Below are 25725 nucleotides of genomic sequence, written 5' to 3' on the forward strand. Positions count from 1 at the left end.
ATAAGTCGGAAAATATAAGATTTAAGTACACAAAATGAAAAATCTTCGGTTGTGTCAGCCGGACCAAAAAGCGTCCCCACATCTGCCCTACATCGCAGGTGGTGGCCAGGCTGAACACCGTGACTATAGCGAAAAACTTACTGACGTAATTGCACCACTTGAACTCACTGTATATGGCAGTCGCTTATTAGGCTATCACGGGATGTAAGGTAATGGGGCTGGGTCGGGTTTATGATTGTTTTTATACCTGGTGATGTGGAAACAACTAGTTTTTATGTATATATAAAACCAGGTCCATGTTACGACAGACACACACAACCAATGTTTCATACAGTCGCGATGGGGAGCAGCCAGTTGGATATACTAACGAGGCTTATAAAATTACGATGAGTGGGTGTGGTAAGCCGAGGTGGGGGTATAAGGGGAGGAGGCTAACGGAGAGGGGAGCGTGCTACGGGATTGGGTACGTACTGTGTATAAACCCACTTATGGTTTATTAGGATGACTTTTTTCTAAAATTCAATTAATATTCTAAATAAAAATATCAAGTAATATAACTTACGTATCCACATTCCTTTCGTGTGTGTGTGTGTGTGTGTGTGTGTGTGTAAGGGGGGGATGGGGTGGGGTGGGCAAGTGGATAATATAGTTAGGTGAATTAACTGCTGCCCTTTGTAGTCCACACCTTTGTTATCAACATTTCGCCTACCAAGATTTCCAGCTGATGTGGGAAGCATACGAGTATACACGTTGCCGGCACTGTTATTATCACTGCGTTGTAAATACTTGTCTTTGTGTGCACTGTACTGTTAGCACGGTCGCTTTTAGATTCAGTTGACTGGATTATGCTTTGTCTTTTTTTTTTTCTGTCTTTTACTGGATAGAAGAAGGGCATTGCACTACTTGCTTAGCCCCTCTGAGTTTCCTTGGACATGTTAAAAATTTATGATTCCCTCAAACGACGTGAAGCGTCGTACCATAAATGACCAAGATGGAATTTTACTACTTTTATATTTTAATGATCTGAGGCGCCAGTCGGGTTAAAGCTCATGTTTTGTGTCCATCGACTTATATCTCCCACTTGCGGCTGAAAATTTTGTATCATTTAATGCCATCAGGAGCATAAGTATGATCCAGTAGAGTTTGTGAATTTGGGTGACCTAATCTTGTACTTGTACAAGTACACCCTGCAGGGGATGTTTCGGAACTAACTGTTGCTGTTTTCCCGGGTCTTATTAAAATTGGTAAAATTGGCGGCGACACCTTGTATGTGAATCCAGTGGACTATATTTTCAGTGTTAAATTCGTGTCACTATGTACACTCGATCAAAAAAGTATCGGTGCACAGGGGGTGCGATGCCTACCGAAAGGGTTCGAACAACTGCTGACATTACCAACGTCTCATTGTGTATCATCAGTGTCTGTCTATATAAACATTACATTTGCTATATGTTTGCAAGAGGATATTGCTAGTTGGCGATATATAACACCTCCCGACATCAGGGCTACCAACGTGTGGTAGGTCGGATACTAATATTTCAGTGACCTTCGTTCTGTGGTCCCAAATGTTTCACGCATGTTGTGCACCGATACTTTTGTGACCCAGTGTACATTTTCGCAGTTTCCTTTAAGTATTGGTGATTTTTCCTGTCATCATAAGAACATATGAGAAGGACGACGACGAAGTGGAGGAGGAGGACGAGGAACTCATTACGCTTTCATTTGTGTTCTGTTGTGTATTGAGTGTTATTCATGTGGTGTTAATAAAATCTGGCCATTTCACTGGGAAAGCGGTTGATAGATGGTTCCCTCAAGGTTTTGTACTTTCCCCTTTCCTTTTTTTCTAGATCCTGCCTCGCCTCAGCCTACGCGGTTGGGGGGGGGGATGGGTCATGATAAGAAGGAAAAATGTAAAGTCATCCTCCCTTAAGGCCAAAGCGTTGGGGTTGGGGCGAGGTCAAAGAAAAACCTCCGCTGAAAAAAAAAAAAAAAAAAAAAAAAAAAAAGCATTTTGAAATGTTTTGCATTTTGAAATATTTTGCATCATTTATCTATTACCAAGAATTTCATGGTGTCTGAAATCAACATATTGAGTCACTGTCCCCCAAAGCAGGAGTCGTTACATTTATTTCGTTGATTACAGAAATTTAGATTGTTAATAAACTTTTAAAGAATTATCTGAAAATTAGCTTTTATAATAGTCATCTTGAAATTAAAAGTTTCGGTGTTTGTAATGCAATAAGACATATCATAATATTAATCGCTAGTGGGTTTTTACCAGCTTGTTTTACAGTGTTAAATTATTTGGGAGAGAAACCAATTTAAAGAAATCGTCTCATAGTCACGATTTCTACTTCACAGTAAAAACAGATGTCTGTTATCTTGCCTGACAGATTTTCTACGTTTCCATTTTCATATATCTCTGTGGACTTGGACCAGATTATTATTATGATGGTCTCTGCCTGCTTCACGCACTTTCACGCCTAGTGATGATCTCTTAATAATCTCCGTTGTTTACATTTTCTCCTTTTATCTTACAGGTAAGTGGGAGGTATGCCCGTAACGAAGTGCCAGTGAGGTATGTTAATGCTGGAGTAGTATGTCACCCACCCTTATTTCTTTCACCCATACACACTGCCTGCTTTCTCATATTTTTAAACGAGTTTTCTGCACATAACGTAGGTTGCAATTTGTTATTAAATTAGACATCGATTGAATAGTTCTGCCCCGTAGTTAGGTGTTACAAGTGACGTAATAACCACTGTCGAAGGTTTGAATAATGAATGAACGGATTGATGAATGGCCCATTGAAATAGTATGAATTGGTTATGACGATTGTTATGATGATGATACACAGTTAGATGTGATGTTCAGGGGGGAAACAGTGACTGATGGTGGTGACGACGATGATGATGATGAGTTTTATGTAAATTTCACTGCAAAACATCACTGCTAATGCTGTTGATGATGGTGATGATGAGGATGAGGATGAGGATGAATTTGATGTGGAGCTCATGAAGAAACAGTGACTAATGATGATGATGTGAAGCTCATGAAGAAGCAATGACATGATGATGATATACAGTTCAGTGATGGCAAGTGCTGGAGGTGACGGGGAGGTAGAGGACGAGGAAGTGAGAGAAGGCTTTGGGACAGAAATAGGAGGAAGTGAGGAGCAGAGAGAGGTAGAATAGGTAACGAGAGAATGTTATATTTGGAACAGGAAGGAAAGAGGAGCAAAAAGTGGGTTGAAGGAAGTGGAGTGTCGGATACCTTATGGGAGGGTTTGGATTGGAGGGTAGGAAGTATGAGGGAAGGAGAAATGAGGTAATCGGAAGGTTGGATTTCAGTCAGGAAGGAAGGATTAGATGTAGAAGGAAAGGGGCTGTAGGATTATAAGTAAGGACAAGATGGAGGGAACTGTTAGGAGCAGGAAGAAGGAAAGAAGGGCGTGGAGGGAGGTGAAGGTGAGAAAGAGGATGGAGAAGGGAAGGTTTAAAGATAGAACTAGTGAAGGGAGAGGCCTAGGAAGTAACACTCACAATAAAAGAGGTGGGTGGGAGAAGAAGCATGCAGGCCAAAAGTAAGGTTGTTGCTCAAGGCTGCAATAGATTACGCCACATAAATCTGCTGCACAGTGTAAAAGAATATTGTTAATCACAAGATAGTATGACCTTTGAAGTTTATCACACTAGATTTATGGTAAGGAAGTAACTATTAATTGTAAGAGGAAAATTAAGGATAGAATCTCTCTCTCTCTCTCTCTCTCTCTCTCTCTCTCTCTCTCTCTCTCTCTCTCTCACACACACACACACACACACACACACACACACACACACACACACACACACACACACACACACACACACACACACACACACACACACACACACACACACACACACACACACACACACACACACACACACACACACACACACACATCTATTACCAACAATCTCCTGGTTGCATCCCTTCAGAAAAGGAAACTGTGTGGAGAAGGACAGTGCAAAAACCTGTAGCAAAGAGAAAAGAGGAAATTAAGAAGAGGCCAAGAGAGACAAAGATGCCTCTCGCAGTCACACTTAAGCACCATTAAGGAGAAGCCTTGTTAAGATGTGGGAATATCTTTTGAAGTGGCCTTGTCCGTCAGTACTCCGTAAGGTTTTTCTGACGCGAGGTGCAAGGTGCTACAGCCTCTAATGAAACCCCATATTACGGTAATTTATTGCTGTCATTTTTTATTCATTTTTTTTTCTTTGGTGCAGTGCATTGACTAATGTGTATTTTGGGTCCATATTCTCGTCTTTTTAAGAATTCCCAAGCACCTCTTCCTTGGCGATTAATTTCTGGATACGGGTAGATGATATCATTTTGTATGTTACTTATGCCTAAAATGGTGGTATTAGAATGATTCAAATGACACAGAAGAGGATAGTAGGGAGTGATAGGCAAAATAAACTGCATATGAAAGGGTATTAGGGGCATCCTTAACCGACGAGAATACGTGCCTGGGTCTTGTCACTGGTTTGTTGTCTGCTCAGTGGTTTGATCTCTGATTTGTACGTGTTTGTCGTCTGGTCTGGCATGAATTCGAGGGTGTGCATTTTATGGTGGATGATAAGAAATGTTGTGTGATTAGGAATGTGGTTTAGTTTTGGCTTTTTGTGTTAAGTGGTTTGGTGTGACATACTGTTAACGATGTGGTGTCTGGTCTTCTACGTTGTCTAGGCACAGAATGTTTGGTCTTTGGTGTGATCAAGTCTGTGCTGTGGTGTGATATGGCATAAAAGTGGTAAGCTGCGTTCTGTGACCAGACACATGTTATATATGTATAAATGGTGTGGCTGTGATGTGGACAGTGTGTTAGTCTGGCATGTAGTTTGCGGTGAGTTGCATTGGGGCATATCGGGGGATTGGGCACTGTCTTCCGCCCGGTATCCATTGCTGTAGGATTCGAAGTTAATGATTTGAAGATGATAGTTTTTTCTATGATGGCAACTCTCTTGCGAACTTCTGAGCTAGCGTGATGAGGTATGGCTTACATCTCCATTGTTGAGAAACTGGGTTCAGCAGAGGGACAGGGATGGGGTGATCTTGGCCATGGACATTATACGGCACACAACTCCTCCTCACACGGTTGAACATGTTAACACGTTATTTGTATCCCTGCAGAATACATTACCCATCACAAACAAACCGTGTGCCGTCCTTGTCTTCCCTCTAATTGGTGTAGTTTAAGAGCACTGGGTATAATGGTCACAAGGGCGGTGAGGGGGAGATTGTTTGTTTGTGACGTTGAAGGCGTAGCAGCTGCGATCAAGTCCGTTTCAATGTATTTATCTTTCTATGTGTTTTTGTGTATGTATGTTCGTATATGTATGTATGTATTTATCTGTGTGTATGTATGTATGTATGTCAATATTTCATGAATGCCTGATCCGATTGCAATCAGTACTGGCAGTTACATTCCATTAGGGTTTAGACGTATGTGATTTTGTTTCCTTGCAGATCGATCAGGGGTTATGGTCTCTAATCAAGGGCATGTCACAGGTCAAGGTCACATGTCAAGATCACAGGTCAAGGTTGGGGCTTGACGTCGCTCCTCTCATTGAGCTCTTTTGATATGTTTTCCCTGCAGACGTCATTCGCTTCACCTGTAGACTAAAAGCAATAGTATTTCTACCTTTGAGTTTGTGGTTAATAACTTGGAAGAAAATATAGAAAAAGTAAGCAGGATTCTACTGTAGCCCCTAACCATTTCTTAAAGTGTGTGTGTGTGTGTGTGTGTGTGTGTGTGTGTGTGTGTGTGTGTGTGTGTGTGTGTGTGTGTGTGTGTGTTTATAAACCAAGAGAACGATGTGAGTGATTAACCAAAATATTTAACCTTGTCAATGATGTTCTTAAATATGTATCACATACGAAATCTCTCAGATGAATAATATACCCAAAGGAGTACACAAGCTTCAGTAAATATTCCTCAAGCAGTTAGCACATGGAAGTAGCCGATTCAGTAAATCATGTTTATTATTTACCCATCTCTGTTCTTATATGCTTCGTAGGTGACAAGCTGGACGAGTGTTTGTGGTTGCTCTTGGTGATACCACAGCCTTCAGTTTCAGTTGGTACGTGGTAGAGGAGTGATGGGTGTGATGGGAGAAGGGCTGGAAGAAGATAGGAATCTCTAAATCTGCCCTCCCTTACGCCCTCACCCTCTCCCTCACCTTATTCTCATCCTCACCCCTTCCCCCACACATACCCACACCCACGCCCCCACCCTTACTTCTGCCCGCCGCCATAGGAGTGATGGATTACTGACACACTAACGCACGAGCATCAGACCCGCACGGACAGGTACGTAGGACAGGTAAAGAGGGGAATACAGAGGAAGGGAAGGTGGAAATGATAGTGATAAAGTGAGGGATAAAAATGGGGTGAGTTGGAGGAAGCGAAGTATGGGGAGGGAGGAAACTGGAAAGCATGAGAGAGGGAGAAGAAAAGAAGGGAGTGAAGGATGCGAAGGAGAGAATGAATTCACCATGTAATGCTTCCTCTGCCACAACCATCAACAGCATGATGGATTCCGCGGTGGTACACGTAAGGCAACACTTGCTATCATCTCCTGATTGCTGTTCTGGCGGTGCTCATGTGTTTGACGTAAAATCCTATGAAGTTTATAGCCACATTACCATTTTTCCTTTAACAGCACAACTACTAATATATAATAGCACATTTTTGTGTATACTGTGATACAACCACAGTATTACCTAGGGACAGGGGTAATTGACGCCATTATCCTCTTTGTTGCTAGAATGAATATTAATGTCGCTTCCTTGCCACAGATGATTGAAAACTTGTTGCGGCCTATCATAATATGCAAAGTTGGGTCAGGGGTGGGTGGATCCAGTCTCTGTCCGCATCATTCTCCGCTGCCTCGCCTCCACACACAAACACCTGATTGACCCAACTGATGCCACGGATTATAAAGGCACAGGAAGGAGCCCGTCTGTCGCGTCGTCTCCTTCACGCATCTCACTCCAACACTGCTACTTGGCAAAATATACACTAAGGCTTTGTGTGTGTGTGTGTGTGTGTGTGTGTGTGTGTGTGTGTGTGTGTCCCTCCCTTTCCTTACCCCTCATTTTCTCTCCTTACACTATTCCCTCCTCCTTACCCTCCCCTACTCTTCCCGCTCCTCTCTTCGGTGGCCTAGCTTCTATGCTCCTCTCGATTACTCCAGTTCTTTTCCTTCATTTTCCCTTTACCTCACGTCCTTTGTCATATTTTACCACATTAGTGGGCAGTTTTAAATATGCATAACCCTTTTGATAGAGAAAAACTTTGCATCATGCAGCTGTAAACATGTTAATAATTTTAAGACCATAATTTCTAAAACAGGCTGAATGGGCCGATATAATGTGAAGTAATTTTCGCCTGCAATATTATCTTCTCGTTTGAAGATTATGAATACGTGGCTAAAATTTCCTCGTAGTCTGCTTTTTAATAAAGTAAACAGATTCCTTTCTTGTAGACGTTCATCGTATGATTTATTTTGAAATCTAGGAATTATTTTTCTCATCCATTGCAGTGCTTTCTGAAGTTTCTCCTAGTTTTTTTTTTTTTTTCTTTCTGTGATTAGGTGACCAAACGAGACACAATATTCTAAGTATGAACATAATTATTAGCGAATTATACAAGGTGACGATGATTTTTGTTATTTGAATGTTCTACGTATGAATACGATTAATTTGTTGGCTTTCTTGACAGGCTCTGTACACAGTTTATTTGGTTTCAAATCATTTGTTATTATAATTCTTTTTTTTTCTTTTCATAGTTTACAGTGCCAGGTTCCATATTATTCATAGTATAGCTGGCTTTTTTATTTTTACTGCCAGTCTTCGGCACTGCATTAAATGATATTGAAACCCATCTACCATGTTTGGGCCGAGATAAAAGAGTTGATCAAGACCTCTGAACTGCTTGCATTTGTAAAGATGTGTCTGCTCTTAATTGCACCAACTTTGGCACACTGACTGTGGATCATCAGAGGAACAGGTGATGAGATTTTTGCAGAAAAAGACCAGAGGCCATAGACCAAGGGCAAGGTCAGCTAAAAGAGTTTTGATTCCATTTGACCAAACTTGGTGGAAAGGTTGAAGGGCAGAAGAAGATGAACTGATTCAGTTTTAAGAAGAGTCATTCAGTCAGAGGTATAGGCCACACAGCAAGGTCAGTTTTCGGCTTTGTAATTCAGAGCTTTGATTCTGTTTGGACATCTGTTAGTGGAAACGTTTAAGGTTAGGTGAGGATTAAATTATTCTTTTTTGAGATCAATAGGTCAAAGACCATTGTCATAATGCAGTCCAAACTTAGAGGATGGATTGGGGATCAGATAACGGTGACATAATTCGATTTTGGGGAGCAAATCAAAGATCAGTGTCGCGGGGTAGGGTCAGAGTTTGGCATTACACCCATTGTAGGACGTAGGCATTGCACCCTGTGAGTAATTCTTTTAGTTTAATCCAAGTATCTGTGTATTTGCACCTGTCTCTTTGTTAAACTGTGTGTCTCATAATGTGTTATTTTATTTCTTTCTGTCTGTCTGTCTGTAGCTCCTTCAGTGTATTTCTAATTATACCTATATATCTACTTGTCTTATTCTGTCTGCCGTAGTTCTGTCTCTATGGGTAACTAAAATGTAGCCTGATTCCGTGACATAAAATCTTTCGCCCCATCAATAACTTCCATTCACTTTCCTGTAACATAAAATTCCCATTATTACTGGCAGTTGGTGAGACGTTAGAGTGAGATGGTAATTGCTGACATACCTGGAACATGCGGTCATTCATCTTATTACTCACGCCACATCCACGAACTCGTAGGCCTAATCACCCTGGCCACTGACTCACGTGTACCCAGCCACAGGTATGCTTCCGCTCACACACACACACACACACACACACACACACACACACACACACACACACACACACACACACACACACACACACACACACACACACACACACACACACACACACCTTGACTCAGTCATTGCATATACTTATCTACACACACTCATTCATACACAAATGATTTCACCCACACCTTCACACTCACTTCTGCCAACAACGTGCTTCTCACTTACACATTCCTATTCACAGTCAGCGTTGATCACTTTTTTTTTTTCCTTTATGTTCTGATTCTAGCGCTATGCACAGAATAGTTAATGGCTTTGAGTTCCGTCAGAGGAAGCTATTACAACATCACGTCTCGTCATAAAAACATCCTTGCTAATACTGTTTTGATTGAGATATCAGAGGGTAACGAGAGAGAGAGAGAGAGATAGAGAGAGAGTGTGTGTGTGTGTGTGTGTGTGTGTGTGTGTGTGTGTGTGTGTGTTTTAAGGAGTACTATTTATGAATGACGTCAATGTGTGTGTGTGTGTGTGTGTGTGTGTGTGTGAGAGAGAGAGAGAGAGAGAGAGAGAGAGAGAGAGAGAGAGAGAGAGAAGGAATACTGTTTATGAATGACGTCAGTGTGTGTGTGTGTGTGTGTGTGTGTGTGTGTGTGTGAGAGAGAGAGAGAGAGAGAGAGAGAGAGAGAGAGAGAGAGAGAGAGAGAGAGAGAAGGAATACTGTTTATGAATGACGTCTGTGTGTGTGTGTGTGTGTGTGTGTGTGTGTGTGAGAGAGAGAGAGAGAGAGAGAGATAAGGAATGCTGTTTATGAATGACGTCCGTGTGTGTGTGTGTGTGTGTGTGTGTGTGTGTGTGTGTGTGTGTGTGTGTGTGTGAAGGGTGAGATATGAATGAGTGTCAGGGTATGGGCCCGGCATCAGTGAATGGAGCTGGGTTAGCTGGTGTGAAAGAGGCCCTTGTAAATGATTGAGGGGTTGTGTAGGCGTGTGGTGGTGTAGGCAGACGTGTGGCTATGGAGTGATGTATGAGTATGTGGTAGTGTATGCAGGTATATGGTGATGTCGACCGGGGTATGGTGGTGCAAAGAATGTAGTGCGATTGGAAGGTGCAGAGAAACGAAAAGGCAGTAGGATGTAAGAAGGTAGACAGAAGAAATTTCATGCACGAGACAAGCGATAGGGAAGCGTATAGGTAAAGAATGTAAGCTGTTGTTGTGCTGAGAAAAATTAAGTGAAAGTGAGGTGTGGGGAGGAGACTGGGAGATGTAAAGCAGGGTAACAGAGAAAGGAGTCACAGAGGAATGACTAGAGTGCGGAAAGGTGAGAGGTGAGGGAGGTGACACTGGTGAGTAATCAGGTATGAGGGGCGGGGAAGAGGAGGTGAGATACGAGGGAATCTAGTGACGTGAGGGGCGAGGCGTGGGTGAAGTGAAGGGGAGGGTCAGGTGTGAGAGGTTGAGGGGTGGTGGGAGATGTAAGAGGATAGGGTCACGTGAGGAGTGAGAAAAGGGCGAGGTGTGAGGAAGTACCAAGTGATGTGTGAGGAAGTTTATGGTGATATGCGAGGGAGTGCGGAGTTAGGAGGATGTGCGGGAGGGTCATAGGAGGTGTGAATGAAAGAAGTAAGCTGTGAGGGCGTGGCGATCAACGTATGATAGATCTGTGAGTGAGAGGCAAGGGGGTGATAAAGAAGTATGGCGTGAGGTATGATTGATAGTAGAAGCGGCAGAGTGGTGTGAGGATTAGTTGGTAGATGATACGAGTCTTGTGAGGTGTGAATGATGGTCTGCCTGAAAAATGTGAGACGAATATGAGGAAAAAGATGGGTAACAGCTGTTATTAACAGGAGTGGACGAGTATAAGAGGTCAGAGAAAGTAGTGAGAAAAAATATTGGGAGATAATAGGCAGAACTGAGAACTTGAAACGAATGTAGGAAACAGTGATGGGGAACAAAATGAGAGATGAGGCAGAAGAGAAGGATTGGAATAGAGAAATAACGTATGACTGGGTGAAGTGGTGAGGGTCGAGATGGAGGGATTAGGTGTAGTCGGCATGGCTGTGGTGGTGGTGGTGGCGGGCGGTTGTAATGACCTGGGTAAAAAAAACAAACAAAAAAAAAAACATGGATTGATTTTGCATTTGGCTTTGCTGACACTCAGTGACTCATAGCAAAGGGGGAGAGTGAGGTTGAGTGTGACAGAGTTGGTGTAAGGGGAGAGTAAAGGTGAGAATGAAGGTGGGAGTGGGAGTCGGAGTGTGGGTTAGGTTACGGTGAAAATTGGGGATGAGTTCGAGGATATGTGTCAGTTAGAGATGATGATGTGAAATGATGGATGTAACAGGTGAAGGCGAGTCTTGGAGAGAGAGAGAGAGAGAGAGAGAGAGAGAGAGAGAGAGAGAGAGAGAGAGAGAGAGAGAGAGAGTGGAAGACAAGATGGCAGGCAAGGGTGAGAGGCGGAATTGAAGAGTATGAGTGAGAGCTGAGACAGTTGGATCTACGGCCAAGACAATGTATATAATAATTATTTAGATTGAATAAAGTTAGTAATTTCAGAAACACACAAAATGCAAACCGTTTAACAGGAAGTGGTAAATAAAATGCTTTCCTTTATAGCGTAATATTCAGCCACTCTAACTCAGTTATAACAGTCCCTCCACACACAAGAATACACATTTAAATTAAACTAGACAAAGACGCCTTTGATAGCCGCGCCCATCCCTGCAATAATTTAAGGTGAAAAAATATACCCTTTCAGGTCTCAAATAGGTCCCATGGTCACGTTTGAGGGACGCATTTTATTGAAAAAAGTCAAGGTTTGCAAATAAAGAAAAAAATATCATATTCATGCACAAGGAAGTAATACACATCTGCCTATAAAACATTAGAGCTCTACTCACTATACAAGTGCTGCAAAAATTATGGGAAGTTAAGTAGCAAGTGGTGTGTGGTAGCGTGATGAGTATTGCCGTCTCGGTGGGTGGGTGATTTCTTGGTGCATAGGCAACATGATTGCATTGTTTGTTTCCATGTTTCTCCATAAGAAAAACTGCACTAATATATGTACATTATATCTCACGTGATATGTGAATGATTCTTGATATGTTCTCTTTACAAAAAACAAACTAAACAGCTACAAGATCCATTTAAAACTATCATTTACTAGTTACTACTGTCTAATTTATTTTACATTGCTCTTATTTTGCTTAGTACTGTCCAAGGCTGTGGGGGTGAGGACACGGGGTAAGCCTACGAGCTCGCCTTTTGTATGTACGTATGTTTAGTTTATTGTTGCTAACTATATCATCCTGTGTAGGCTACTTACAGGCAGGAGTAGAGACAGTGATCAATTATTTATTATTTCTCAAAATTGACGGTGTTATAAGTATAACCAGGAAATGTGACAAAACTCATGAAATATAAATCAGAAAATAGTAAGGAGACTCTAAGAATCATTTGTCAATGAAAAAGGCAACACTCGCTGCACATGTATGTCCGCCTGGTAACAAATAATGCATGGTACGTGTATAAAAGGCTACAGAAACAACGTTAGAAACCTAAAATCATAAATCTGTAATTATTTTCCCTCAATGAGACACTCTAACACCCAGGAAATGAAGAAATATTGAGACATACAACGCGGAAATCTCTTGCTTGCCTGTGACGCGGCACTATAATGTGTAGGCGGGAGGCAGGGGGTGGGGGATTGGAGGGAGAGTGGAGGGTGGAGGGTGGGAGGTAGAGGGGTGGGGGATCGGTGGGAGGTAGGAGGGTGGAGGAAGTAGGAGGTGGGGGATTGGAGGGAAAGTGGAGGGTGGAAGGGTGGGAGGTAGAGGGGTGGGGAATCGGTGGGAGTTAGGGGGCTGGAGGCAGGGGGATATGAAAGGGAGGAGGGAGGTGAGAGCTATGTATCCTCCAGAGCAGTAAAAATATATTGCAAACAATATTCTTTTGCTAAATGAACTGTCTGATACCAAAATATTAAAAAATATTGCCAGATCAACAGTATAATAAAACCAATATGTGCAGCCCAACCCTCCACCATGATTAGCTCTTCCCAGACTGTTTAAACGAAAATATTGTGATCTGCGCATGCCTGGTGGAAGCAGAGGGGTCTGGGGAGCAGCTCGTATCCTCATTTCATTCACCAGCCTCACGCAACAGTTTTCATTCATGCCTAAATATGCTGCCACGGGAGTGGCTAGGAGACCCCTACCGAGAAAGCCACTATAGTGGCCAGGAGACCTGAAAGGGTTCGGTGAAAAAATTTATTATTCACGGAGGAAGGATGACTCCCTAGGGCTGCACCTTGGGTAACCTCTGATGTGGGTGAATTACCACTTCTGTGCAAAATATCGTATCTCGTACTATGTAAAAAACCTGGGCTTTGTCCCTCACGGGGTACCTCCGGCTTCCATGGGGGAGGGAGTTCCGGGATCCTATCCTGACTGAGATCTGACCCGGTTGAAGGCCTTCCACTGTGCGAAATTTCGTTTTCATATCCTCCCCCACAAGACCTGGACCCCATTCTTCAAAACGGTACAGTTATTGAATTTATGAGTCGCATTTGGGAGAAACATTATGTTTGACCGCCCCTTTGGGTGTGGTAAAAAAAAAAAAAAAACATACCACAGAAAGACAAATAGAAATAGACGTGAACATATTACAAAACAAAACGGTGAAGTAAATTCTTGCAGAGCACACTGACACAGGCTTTTATGTGTTCTCTCCCTAATCACCCACACTGCATACAAGGAGACGACCTATAAGGAGCCAACGCTAGTTATTGCCAAGGCTCCTCTTTCTAAGAGAGTGAGAGAGAGAATTGTGAATATTGTTGCAGGTCAATTAATTCACACAACCATATCCCGTTTACTTGTTGTTGTTTAATCAGAATCTCACTGTGACCCAGCATAATGAAATGAAGTTATGCTTTCATTTACAGAAGAAAAAATACAAACAAAGGACACTTCAGATAACCTAACCCTTGCAGGTTAATCTCTCAATTGACACCCGTCTGGTCCCCGGTCTGTCTTAGCACAACTAACTGCCTATACTGTGCCCTGCCGCTCATTGTCATGGATACAGCTCTTCTGGCACGACGCAGGTACTCGGTCGTATAAATGCATACACGTTTGTCAGGCTTTACCGAGGCGCACCCCAGACACACAACACCTAGACTCCCCCACCCCCAGCACCCACCATGAGGACTGAATCTCATCCTCAGTGAAGATACGGGGACTCAGTGAGGTAGTGAGTGTCACAGTTAGGGATACACACTTGACTGGTAGCCCATGTCGATGCAGCAATAAATTGTAATTGTCGTTCTTGAAGGGAAAATAGCATATGTGTGGAGTATAGTTCAATGTCCAGGAATTCATTGCATTCCCAAGTTATATATATATATATATATATATATATATATATATATATATATATATATATATATATATATATATATATATATATGTCTAGACTCCATATTATAATAATACAACTCACAGATAGATAGATATATAGATAGGTAGAAGCACCAGCCAGGGTGTGAGTTAGGAAGTGTGTCAGCGAGAATCGACCAAAAGGAAATGAGTTCAGCAAATACTAAATCAACAATATGCCAGTGGGCACCGGAAGCACTGCATACACACAGACACACAGGATTCTAGAAGCTTCCACGACAGTATAGCCCACGTGACACGAGCCCTGCTAAACGAGAATGTAGGAATCAGAGATCGGAAAGGGGCTAGCCATAGAACCGACAGGTCGTGGAGAGAGGAAATAAGAAGAGGGGTCCGACGAGACTTAGTAAATTACGTTCCTGTGTAATACATACACTGCTCAACTTAGACTTTCCTTGAAGATAATAAATCAAGATCAACTCCCTGTACTCATCTTTAACTCCTCCTGCCTTCGACTAGTACAATAACTTCAACTAAAACTCAAGACTTAGATATTACAAGACCAAAGAGTCACATATACTGTATATATATATATATATATATATATATATATATATATATATATATATATATATATATATATATATATATATATATATATATATGTATATATAATAAAACATGAGAGGTAAAAACTCGAGAAACTCGAACTGTGGAGAGAAGCATCCAGTTGAATGGTGAAGGGTGGAAATATTAAATTAGATTCGTATCTGTTCAGTTGCAGACTTTCTTCAGAACTTCGTTTAGCTGATCCGTGATATTACTCTAGGAACCTTTTGCTCACCCTGGCATCATCTGCAGCACGCCTTACAATGTGTTCTTTCTCGTCGCCGTCGATATCAGAGATCATTATCACAACTTACACGGACGCAGGCATAGCTCCTTCTGGGACTCCTGATACGCCTTCACGTGACTAGCTTTCATTAACCATTACTTTGATTTTTTTTTAATCCAGTAACCTGCTTTTTCCTTTATATTAACATTTCTCGTCCTTATTAGGTGTCGAAGTTTTAAGTGCCAGTTTCACACTTGGGATGAAGTTTATGAATATTCAAGTGGGTAGAAGGAGAGGACCGCCAGAAGATCAAAAGGAGGATGAATGGCCTCACTTGATCACCCTAATTCATGATGGCCACTTAATCAAGTTGTCTGGGTGGGGTTGGTGGCCATTTGTGATATGCCAGACCTGGAATAAATTTCCAGTGACTTCTCTCGACAGGATGGACGACTTGTACTAATTACCAAGAGGGAAATATAAAGAGGTGAGGGTTAACTAATGTCCAGGATAGACTAGAGTGATAGGAGATTATCACAGGAATGGAGGTGGGGAGAAGTGGGTGAAGGTGAGTACTCAGATGGTATAAGAGTATCACCATATGTTAATATACCACACCACACCGCTGTACACCACTGTATATCCAGCCACCATCACCATGCCTTCCACACCAGAGTTCCAGTTAACCGCAGGAACAGTGCCAATAATTCAGACAGGGAGTGGGATTACCTAAGACCTCGGCATAAACTTGGTAATTGTAAAATCTCTGGACTGGGATGTGTAAACGTGGCAGTGGCAGGATTTGGATCTCTGGATTTGAGAGGTTTAGTGGTGAGTGCCTTTTGTAACAGATGGGAATGCATTTTCCTGTGCTCTAAGAATCCAGGTATACAACAGCTGCACGTGTTTGCTAGTTCCAAACATAGTTCACCATGCAAGAAAATAGTCCCCGCCACCTCCTAACTGTTCATTCAACAACCCCTATCTTCACTGGGTGAACCTTTCATCCTCCCTTGCATACCATCAACCATCGTCCCAGCACAGTCCCCTGACCTCAGATCTCTTCCCACCCACTCGACCTTTTTTCTGTTCCTCCTACAACACATTTCAAAAACAAATTCTCACCACGACAGCTGCCCCTTATGCAGCTCTTTCTATACACACGATGTATTGATCCCGTCCAGCCCCACCACCCACCACCATCCTAAGGACCCCATTTTTTTTTTTTTTTTTTTTTTTTTCATAAGAATATCTTACACCTTACAGGGTAAACCACGAATACAGCACTTCATGGGTACGCTTTCCCCGCCATACCCCAGCACCAGCCACCATTCCAGTGTCACCCAGTCAGGAAACAACTGCTACACCTCAATAACCACAGTGTCAGTTGGACTAATTTGGGGACACGTCTTAATATGCATGACTTGGAGTGATATGTACTGACATGAATGTCAGACAGATCAGATGGACCTACGAGTAGAATTCCATCTAAGGATTGCTAGGGTGAGAGGAAGTGGATGATATAAGTGACCAAAAATAGACGAAGGGGTAGAATAGATAGAAATCTAGAGACAGGCGGATGGATAGATTGATAGAATACATGATAAGGAGGAAATAGAGATGGAAGCAGTAGTATAGTAAACGTTATAAATATAAGAAGAACAAGAGGATGATTGGGGACAGTTTTATTTTTTTTTTTGTGTGTGTGTGTGTGTGGAGAAGAAAATGCATTGATGTTGAGAGAGAGAGAGAGAGAGAGAGAGAGAGAGAGAGAGATTGCTTAAATACTACAAAAATAACGAAAACACATTTATTAGAGATAGAGACGGGGAGATAAATTGGCAGGTAAGAAGAATAGAAGAGAATAGGACGAGAGAGTAAAAAACATTGGTGTTTTAGCCGAGATTTCCTGAAGGCACAGCAGGTAATAGATAAAAGATACCAAGACACAAGAGGATGAACAGGCAGACATACAACACCGACAAGCTGGATCTTTTGTGTTTGGTGCACCTTACCACATTTTTATGTATTTTCGTCACTAATACAGTTTTTAACGCAGAAATATGAATGTGTTTTTGGGGAGAAATTATTTTTATAGAAGGTTTGGTTAGGTTATCTAATGAATAGGTTAGTTAGTTATAAAAACAAATAATATTTAAGTATAACATTTATTTCACAATAACAAAATTTCAGTATTTGTTTAACGTTTAAACTCCAAACAAAAAATCCGTGAATTCGTATGGCGTAGAAGATATGAAAATACGGATCTGCTCAAGGAGATTTTGCAGTGCGTTTCAGAATTTTAGCGTTAAACAAACACTGAATATTTTAAACTGTGAAATGTTCTACTTAAATATTACTTGTTATTTTAATTAACTAAATTATCATTATTAACTAACCTAACGCAACATAACCAAACCTAACTGTAAAAAGATAATAATTTCTTCCAAAAAATAAATTGAAATTTGGAATCAGCTTGAAAAACTGTATTCGTGACGAAATTTACATAAAAGTGGGAGAACGTGCACCAAATACAAAGGATTCGATAAACTTATACAGATGAAAATAGACATAAATCTCACACGCCACATTTCTCCTCTTCCACTACCTCTCCTCTTTTCTCTCTTTACATCCTTTTCCTCTCTTTCTCTCTCTCTCTCTCTCTCTCTCTCTCTCTCTCTCTCTCTCTCTCACACACACACACACACACACACACACACACACACACACACACACACACACACACACACACACACACACACACACACACACACACACACACACACACACACACACACACAATACCTAAATCCAGCTGCTGCCTATATTTTCCAGATTTTCCAGACAAAGCTTCAGTCCATCACCTTCGTAGCAAGTTTAAGGTAAAGTCACTTCGGCAGTTATATGATAGCCGTTCGGCAATACGTAGAATATCTAAGGGAGCAGAATCCTCGTCGCGTAACACCCCTCCCCCCGCGTCGTAAAAATTACGCAGCTGAATGTGCTGAGCTAATTAGTCTCATAAAACCATTACTTCATCGTAAGAGTTACACAACATATTGTGCTCTAGGTGTGGTCTTTACCTACTCCAGTAATTAGGGCCTAGTCAACCTTAGCTCCACATTTGGTAACAACTCTACGTGGCCTTATGGGCAACCACAGCTGATGTTTCCGTAAATTATAAACAACAATGGGTGGGGACTAAATAAGGGAGTAATATTCCATTAGCATACTTATTACAAGGAAGGCAACATGATCCTGTTAACGCGGCGAGAAACAGAGGGGGGACCAAATTTTGTTACTTCTCAGGTTTATAGTGACACGATCTAGTTGAACCGTCCCTGTTGGTGTATTGGGGAAACAGAGCGGAACCGGATTATATTATTTCCTGAGTTTATTCCAAGTGCTTGATTTTGGTGGCAGATTATTTGGAACATTGAGTAGGGTTGGAGTATATTACCCGTGTTTATTGCGTGATGCTTGGTATTGGTGGCTTATTATTTGGAACATGGAGTAAGGCTGGATAATATTGGTTGCCCGAGTTTATTCCAGGTGCTTGATATTGGTGGCAAGATATTGGCAAACATTTTAATGGCCTCTTTGGTGGCTAGTAAATTATTTTCTGTGGCCTGATGCAAATGATATCGTGGTATGACTGGCTAAGCTTCTCCCCCCCCCCCCGCCATTATTATTAGTTTTGCGCTTGTAATCATGGACCTGCACCTGTTGTGACTGTAAGGGTGAATTTATTACCATTATCAAAACACTAAACATGTACACTGCCCCAACAAGTTTCATTCCCCGCTGTGCTGTATCTATATATAAACTCTCTCATGCTGCTTCCCCCTTGTATTGTTTACCACTGTCCGTTCTTGTTAGGGCTGTGGCACCTGTGATATACATTGAAAGAACATTGTCCAAATCTTTGAGAGTTTTCACTGGCTAGATATGAGTATTGATATTGTGCAGCCCAGCTGTATCAAGGGAGGCAAAGTCATATAATTAACAGTGAGGCACTTACCTAGTGAGAAAATATGAGAAGAGGGATTTTAAGAGAGAGGCAGGAAAACTGATGAATTAGAAGTACTGTAAAGTTAAGACAAGCTCTAAGTTGCTCTTTTAAACTACCATTAGAAATTAAATAAGGGAAAGGTTCGATTGTTAACTACAGAGAGGAAGAAACCTACTGGTACACAAGCAAAGGAAAGAGGAGCAGAAGATAAGTTTTATGGGAAATGAGTAACCGAAAAAAAAGACGTTCTTGGAGTATTGCTAGTGAGAGAGAGAGAGAGAGAGAGAGAGAGAGAGAGAGAGAGAGAGAGAGAGAGAGAGAGTGAGAGGGAAAAAGAGAGAGAGAGAAAGAGAGAGGAGAGGAGGTGGCGGATGGTATAGTACACCCAGCGGCAGCACCTGTACCTCTGTATCACGTTCTTATTATCATGTCTTTCCATATTTGCTCAGAAGTAAGATGAACGTAACTTTTATTCATCAGGGATAATTATCTTGCTGTTTCCATTACTTTACATTATACTCTAGCGTTAAGTTGGTATGTAGATTTGTATATTGAGCTGCAATTGATTAAGATACATTATAATTATCGTAGCACATAATTAAATAGAAAGCTTTTTTTTTTTTTTTTTAAGTAAAGATCGCCGTCAAGGGTCACATGATTTTTCTGTTACTAACTGTATTCCTGTGTGTGTGTGTGTGTGTGTGTGTGTGTGTGTGTGTGTGTGTGTGTGTGTGTGTGTAATTCACCGGGTCGGTCAGGATCACCTGATGGTCGTGATCGTCAGCTTTTACCCTCCCGGAAGGGAGCTGAGAGCTCATATAGTCCGATCTAAGGGCAAGGCTGTGACCTTCACACACGCACACACCCGTCCCCTTGCTCAAGGGGGACAGTAACCACCCACTTCGTCAGTGAAACTTTTCGCAACCTGAGCGAGGCGCGAACTCCCGTCTACCAGATGGCAAGCGAGAACGTTACCACTGCACCAGCGAGCGGTGTGTGTGTGTGTGTGTGTGTGTGTGTGTGTGTGTGTGTGTGTGTGTGTGTGTGAGAGAGAGAGAGAGAGAGAGAGAGAGATGCTTGTAGAAGGAAGACACGTAAGAAAAGTTACGGTATATGAAGAGCTTATTGACAGACTTTCCCAGAAGGTCACGTAGGTCAGTTTACTAGCCAGACTTTCACCAACCCAGAACCCAGCCACACTTAACCTCTTCAGTACGATGACGTCTTTCGATATTGTATTTTTACAATTGATATATTTGACACAGCTTGGGAGAGTGGCCAGACAGTGAGAGGGTTCGTGAAGTCTGCATGTAACCCGTCTAGCAACAAAAAGAGTCTTCCCTCCTACTGTGCATAAACTCGTCAGGAGACATTCTTTTCTGTAATTTATTCTTATTACCACTATGAGACGCAGCTTGGTATAGTGTTGAAATAGAGTATGGATTAACTATAACTGCGTCTAACTCCTCTAGTTGCAAAAATTGGGTTGGCTCCTGCACTGAGTAAAGTGGCCTGAAGATAGCAAGGACATCGGATAGGCTATCGGACTGAAGGAGTTGAAGACATATTCTTGTGGATGTAAAAGCATCGTAACACCTCTTCCCAACCAATTTATTTGTGCACAGGATTCATTAATAGTCTTTTGTAGGACGCTTATTTAACTACTGCCGATTCTAATTACATGGCCACCCTTAGTCAACGAGAAGCCACTCAATAAGAGTCATAAGCATAATAATTTTGTCTGGCGGGGACAAAAATGTAATACTTATGTACCGTACTTGTACTCATCATGGAGTTAGTGGAAACTTAAATGTGAATACTTTTTAATAGTCTCAGAACTCGGCAACACACACACACACACAAATAATAATTATATTGTCAGTGGGTAAATAAGCCACAGATGATTGTTATGGAGGAGCATAGAATATGAACAGTTAAAATGTTAGAAAGTCTTCCATACCTATGCCAATAAGACTAAGATATGCCCGGGTACAGCAAAATATTTTTATGGTGTTTTCCCTTTCCAAGACTAACCTGGCCAATAATTTCTGTTGCATCAAGATTCCCGCCTTCACCACCATTCCCCCCACCAACACTGCCATTGGTCCAGCTAAACACAGGGGTCGAATTTTGCGTTTATCTTATCGATAAATGATATTTCCCGTTGCCAAATGGACAAAAACTTTATCACTTGTAATTACAAGTCCCGCGAATGTTTTTTTTTTTTTTTTTTTTTTTTGTGTTTTTTTTTTTTTTTTAATAAGCTCAACTGACATTCGAGAAATGAAAAGTCTTTCGCTATTAGGTTGGCTGTTGCGAAAAAGTGTACACAGCGATGACTGCTTAGCCGAAATGCATTGTTAGGCATTTCCCAAGTGATGGTGCTAACTTAACCCGAAACCTCAAAAGCTTCTACATTTGAGAGCATCAGCAAAATATAATTATAACAACTTTCTTTCCAACGATTAAATGACGATTCTGTTTTCGAGAACTGATCCATAACTTTGCTTTTCACAGGATTGTCTTCTGCTCCATTTAGCGGGAAAGTCCTCTGAAATTATCTTCCCACCCTAAACAAGGTAAAATATGCTGTGTCGATCAGAAGAGACTGAGTTGATCTTAACAAAATGACATACGATTGTTTAAATCTGGTAACTAATTTCTATAGAAAGAGCGCGAGACATGGGATGACGTCTACACTTTCCGTACCCTGCCCTTCATGTGTAAGGAAATCTTAGCTACATCGGGGAAGTGAACGTAGGATTATTTTGAATCAGCGTCCACTTACTTACGCTCTGCGTGGTCCACTCGAAAACAAACATTTTTTGCTCTTACCATCAAGTGAGTTTGTTAAGATGCCGGGGAAAATCATACCAGTCAGGGGACTCAAACAGTTGATTAGTTCTTTCACTGGATGTTTTACATGGAAACATCAGGCGACTTTGTTAAGCTGCTGAGAGAAATCGTACTTATTACATTGTTATTTATCGTTGTGTATATGTTTATATAAATTTTATATTTTAGCTTTTACTCCTGTTCTGCGGCACCAGTAACTTCTTGTTACACTGTCGTGATCATTTTAGTGTAATCAGTTAGTCAACCAGTCAGCGGAGTCAGAGCAGTTAATTAGTCCTCTCATTGATGTGTTTACACGGGGATATTATTTTTGGTCTGACGTCAAGTTGTTTTGTTGAGCAAGGAAATCCTGGCAGTCATAGCAGTAAAACTGTCCTTCCCACACCTTCCCTCATGCTAACAGAGAGAGAGAGAGAGAGTAAAAAAGACAAATTAAGCAAGAAGAGATACCGCCTCCTGAACGGGGCATCGGTGGTATATACATTGGTCTCTTGGCAATTAAGCAAATTAATCTCTCTCTCTCTCTCTCTCTCTCTCTCTCTCTCTCTCTCTCTCTGTTTCACAAATGCCTCGCGTAGTTAATTGTAACTGATGTGATAATATAATTTGTTTTCACTATGTGTGAAGTAATTTTTATGCGCTCTTAGTTTCACTGACGAAGATATTTGGCGCGTACACACACACACACACACACACACACACACACACACACACACACACACACACACACACACACACACACACACACACACACACACACACACACACACACACCGTTTCTTCAGCTATTAATGCAGTTGGTCTTCCAGTTTCGTCACTGGAGGGTTACGCAGTTCCTTCTCTTTGGTAACTGTATAGGGTAAATTAACTGAGAGGGACAACACCAAGCTCTGTTTTAACTCTTATGAGGTGTAGGTACCCGAGGCTAGGCTGGTATGGTGCTGAAGGTTTACGAGTTTGTGGCCAGCCTGCACAGATCATGAAGCTTCCATATACCTGTTAAAGTTCTGAATCAATGCACGCAGCACCTGTTCTTTACCCAGGCAGGCGCCGTAGACCTCAGGATTACTCACTAGTCTGGTCACATACATATCTACCGTAAGTATTGGGTGACACATGCAGAGTTGTCTTGGGAGCAGTGTGTGAACAAGGATACGTGTATATGGGTGTTAGTGTGACAGGGTGTTGTTACTAGGTGTACAGTATATCTATGTATATCTTAACACTTACAGAGTTCTCATTGCAGTACCGTATGACCAATGATGTATGGATGTTGTGTGTGGCGAGGTGTTGTATGTGTGTGTGTGTGTGTTGTGTTGTTCTGTGTGTGTGTGTGTGTGTGTGTGTGTGTGTGTGTGTGTGTGTGTGTGTGTGTGTGTGTGTGTGTGTGTGTGTGTGTGTGTGTGTGTGTGTGTGTGTGTGTGTTGTGTTCTTTTGTGTGTTGTGTTGTGTTGCGATGTATTGTATGTGACGAGGTATGTATCTACGTATAGGATGTCACACAGTTCTCCTGGCAGCACCGTGTGGCCAAGGATATGAAAGGTTTTGTCTCGACCCCCAAACACTGAGATAAGTAACTAAGCGCTTCCGCCACGTCCTCATCAAATAATATACATCACGCCGCGAATATTAAGCATTTGTATTCATCTCCTTCTGTTAGAGGATTTCTTTTATATGTACTTGCATCTTACTGCTGTTAAATGGTTAGATGGTTATATTCAGCGTCGGTAAATAATACGTTCTGGAGGGGTTAGATAATAATCCTCTTAAGGCATTTTGGGATAGCTAAGAAATGGGTACTCAGTATCAACGGAATTACTTAACCCACGAAGTACGTAATTACCCACCCAAGTAGCCTCACTAGTGCGTCGTTTTGATGTGGTTCATGTGATCCTTTTCCTGTAAACATAGCTGGATTTGTGGCTCACACTGCACGGGTTAAGTAAATGAAAAATATTATCGTTCAGTTTGTTTAAAAAAGAAACATTCTGTATACTTGTGTGTTAGTATTTCAGTCATACTCTCCAAAGTCCTATTATGTGAACCTTTTTACAGAGTTCCTCTTGGGAATCCAGGTGGCGTTAGTCGCTGCAGGCATTGTGTTTTATCGTTAGGTAATAAACTAGACCATATAGTGATCCAGCCTCTGTTATTACTCTTCTATCGTTATCGGAAATCATCCCACCATCATCATAATCACATTATTTGTGATGATAAGATACATTATCGGTTGGTTTGGTTTCGAGGGATTTTTCATAAGGGAGAAATATGCACTTATCAGCATATCACATCACCGTACAAGACCTTATCTGGCTATCTGGCACTTGTCTTCATGCCTACAAGACCTAGTTTTTGTGAGGTCGGCTGGTGCTCTGATGGTTTTTTCCAGTTACCTGTCAACTGTTGGACGCTTTATCACAGTTTAGTCTTGCTTGGTGGCGGCAAGGCAGAAGATTGCCCAGAAAGTTTACACTTGATCTTCAGCACCAGTTAAAATTTAGAGAACAAGGGACCACTCCTAAGCCAGAAGAAAATAGTTATCTCCGTTGTTACACAAGGGCTGGTGGAAGCTGTTGGTATGTATTATATGATAAAAGAGGTTATTCCTTTGGGGCAGCACAGGGTGCTTGTTTCAGTGTGTGTAAAGGAGCAAAGATCTTTCCTCTTCCTGCGTGTCCCTTGTGGCTCACGGCATTAAACCTTTAAGTCCGTTTTAAGGTAAATGTATAATTGATTTTGATATGTCGAATGGGGTATAAGAAACTAATAATTGTATGAATAGTGGTCAATTATGATGAAAGAAAAAAAGCAAAGAGTGCCTCTGTTGTTCGTTACATTATAGAAGATTTCCTTACAGTGTCGATAGGATTTGTAATTTTGATCCATTAATTAATATTCCATCATCTGCTCTCTTGGCACTGGTTACAGCTCAGTAACCACTGGTGGCCAAACTCATTATAGCCAAACCTGTTCCGTCTTTCGTTTGGAATACCTGAGAATTTCGTTTTGTATTACCATAATCGAAAGGGTGATCTCTCCAAGTTCTTATATTGGATATTCATAAAGAGGAATATAAGTAGAGGGGCACTCAGTGGAGCACATATCCCCGACAAGGGCAACGTAATTTCCAAACCATTCTTCATAATGGGTTAGGTTTTCTCATCACTGAATGGGGTTTCACAAAAAGATCCAGAATCTGTAATACGATCCGGGTCAGTCCCAAAAGTTAATTGATTGTTCACTGGGACATGGGAGAAATGGAATTCCCCCGAGCTAAGCCCTGTATTGGACTATATAGCCCCGCTAGGGTTACAAGAGGGAGCTACGCCTCCCGGCACGGCAGCCCGGGCGACGACAGGGTGGACGAAGTAGAACCATTTATATCGCCTAATATCAGGATACAATGTCAAGGTTCCACGTAACATCCGAACCCGCCTGACGTCAGTATAAGTACGAATTTCACGTAATGTCTAGCTCTAAGTTCCTCATGCATTGAAAAGTTTAGAAGCAGTGCCATTAACTGGAAAAACCGCTGGACATTGAAAGGTTTAGAAGCAGTGCCATTGATGCGAGAAAACACTGAATAGTGTAATGCCGTACATTCAGAGGTTTAGAAGCAGTGCCATTGATGGGAGAAAACACCGAACAGTGTAACATGGTGCATTCAGAGGTTTAGAAGCAGTGCCATTAATAGGAGAAAACCAC

The sequence above is a fragment of the Coenobita brevimanus genome, chromosome 93, assembly GCF_032717465.1.
Source record: "Coenobita brevimanus isolate Jiangsu-jjx chromosome 93, ASM3271746v2, whole genome shotgun sequence".
In the NCBI taxonomy this organism is placed as follows: Eukaryota; Metazoa; Arthropoda; class Malacostraca; order Decapoda; family Coenobitidae; genus Coenobita; species Coenobita brevimanus.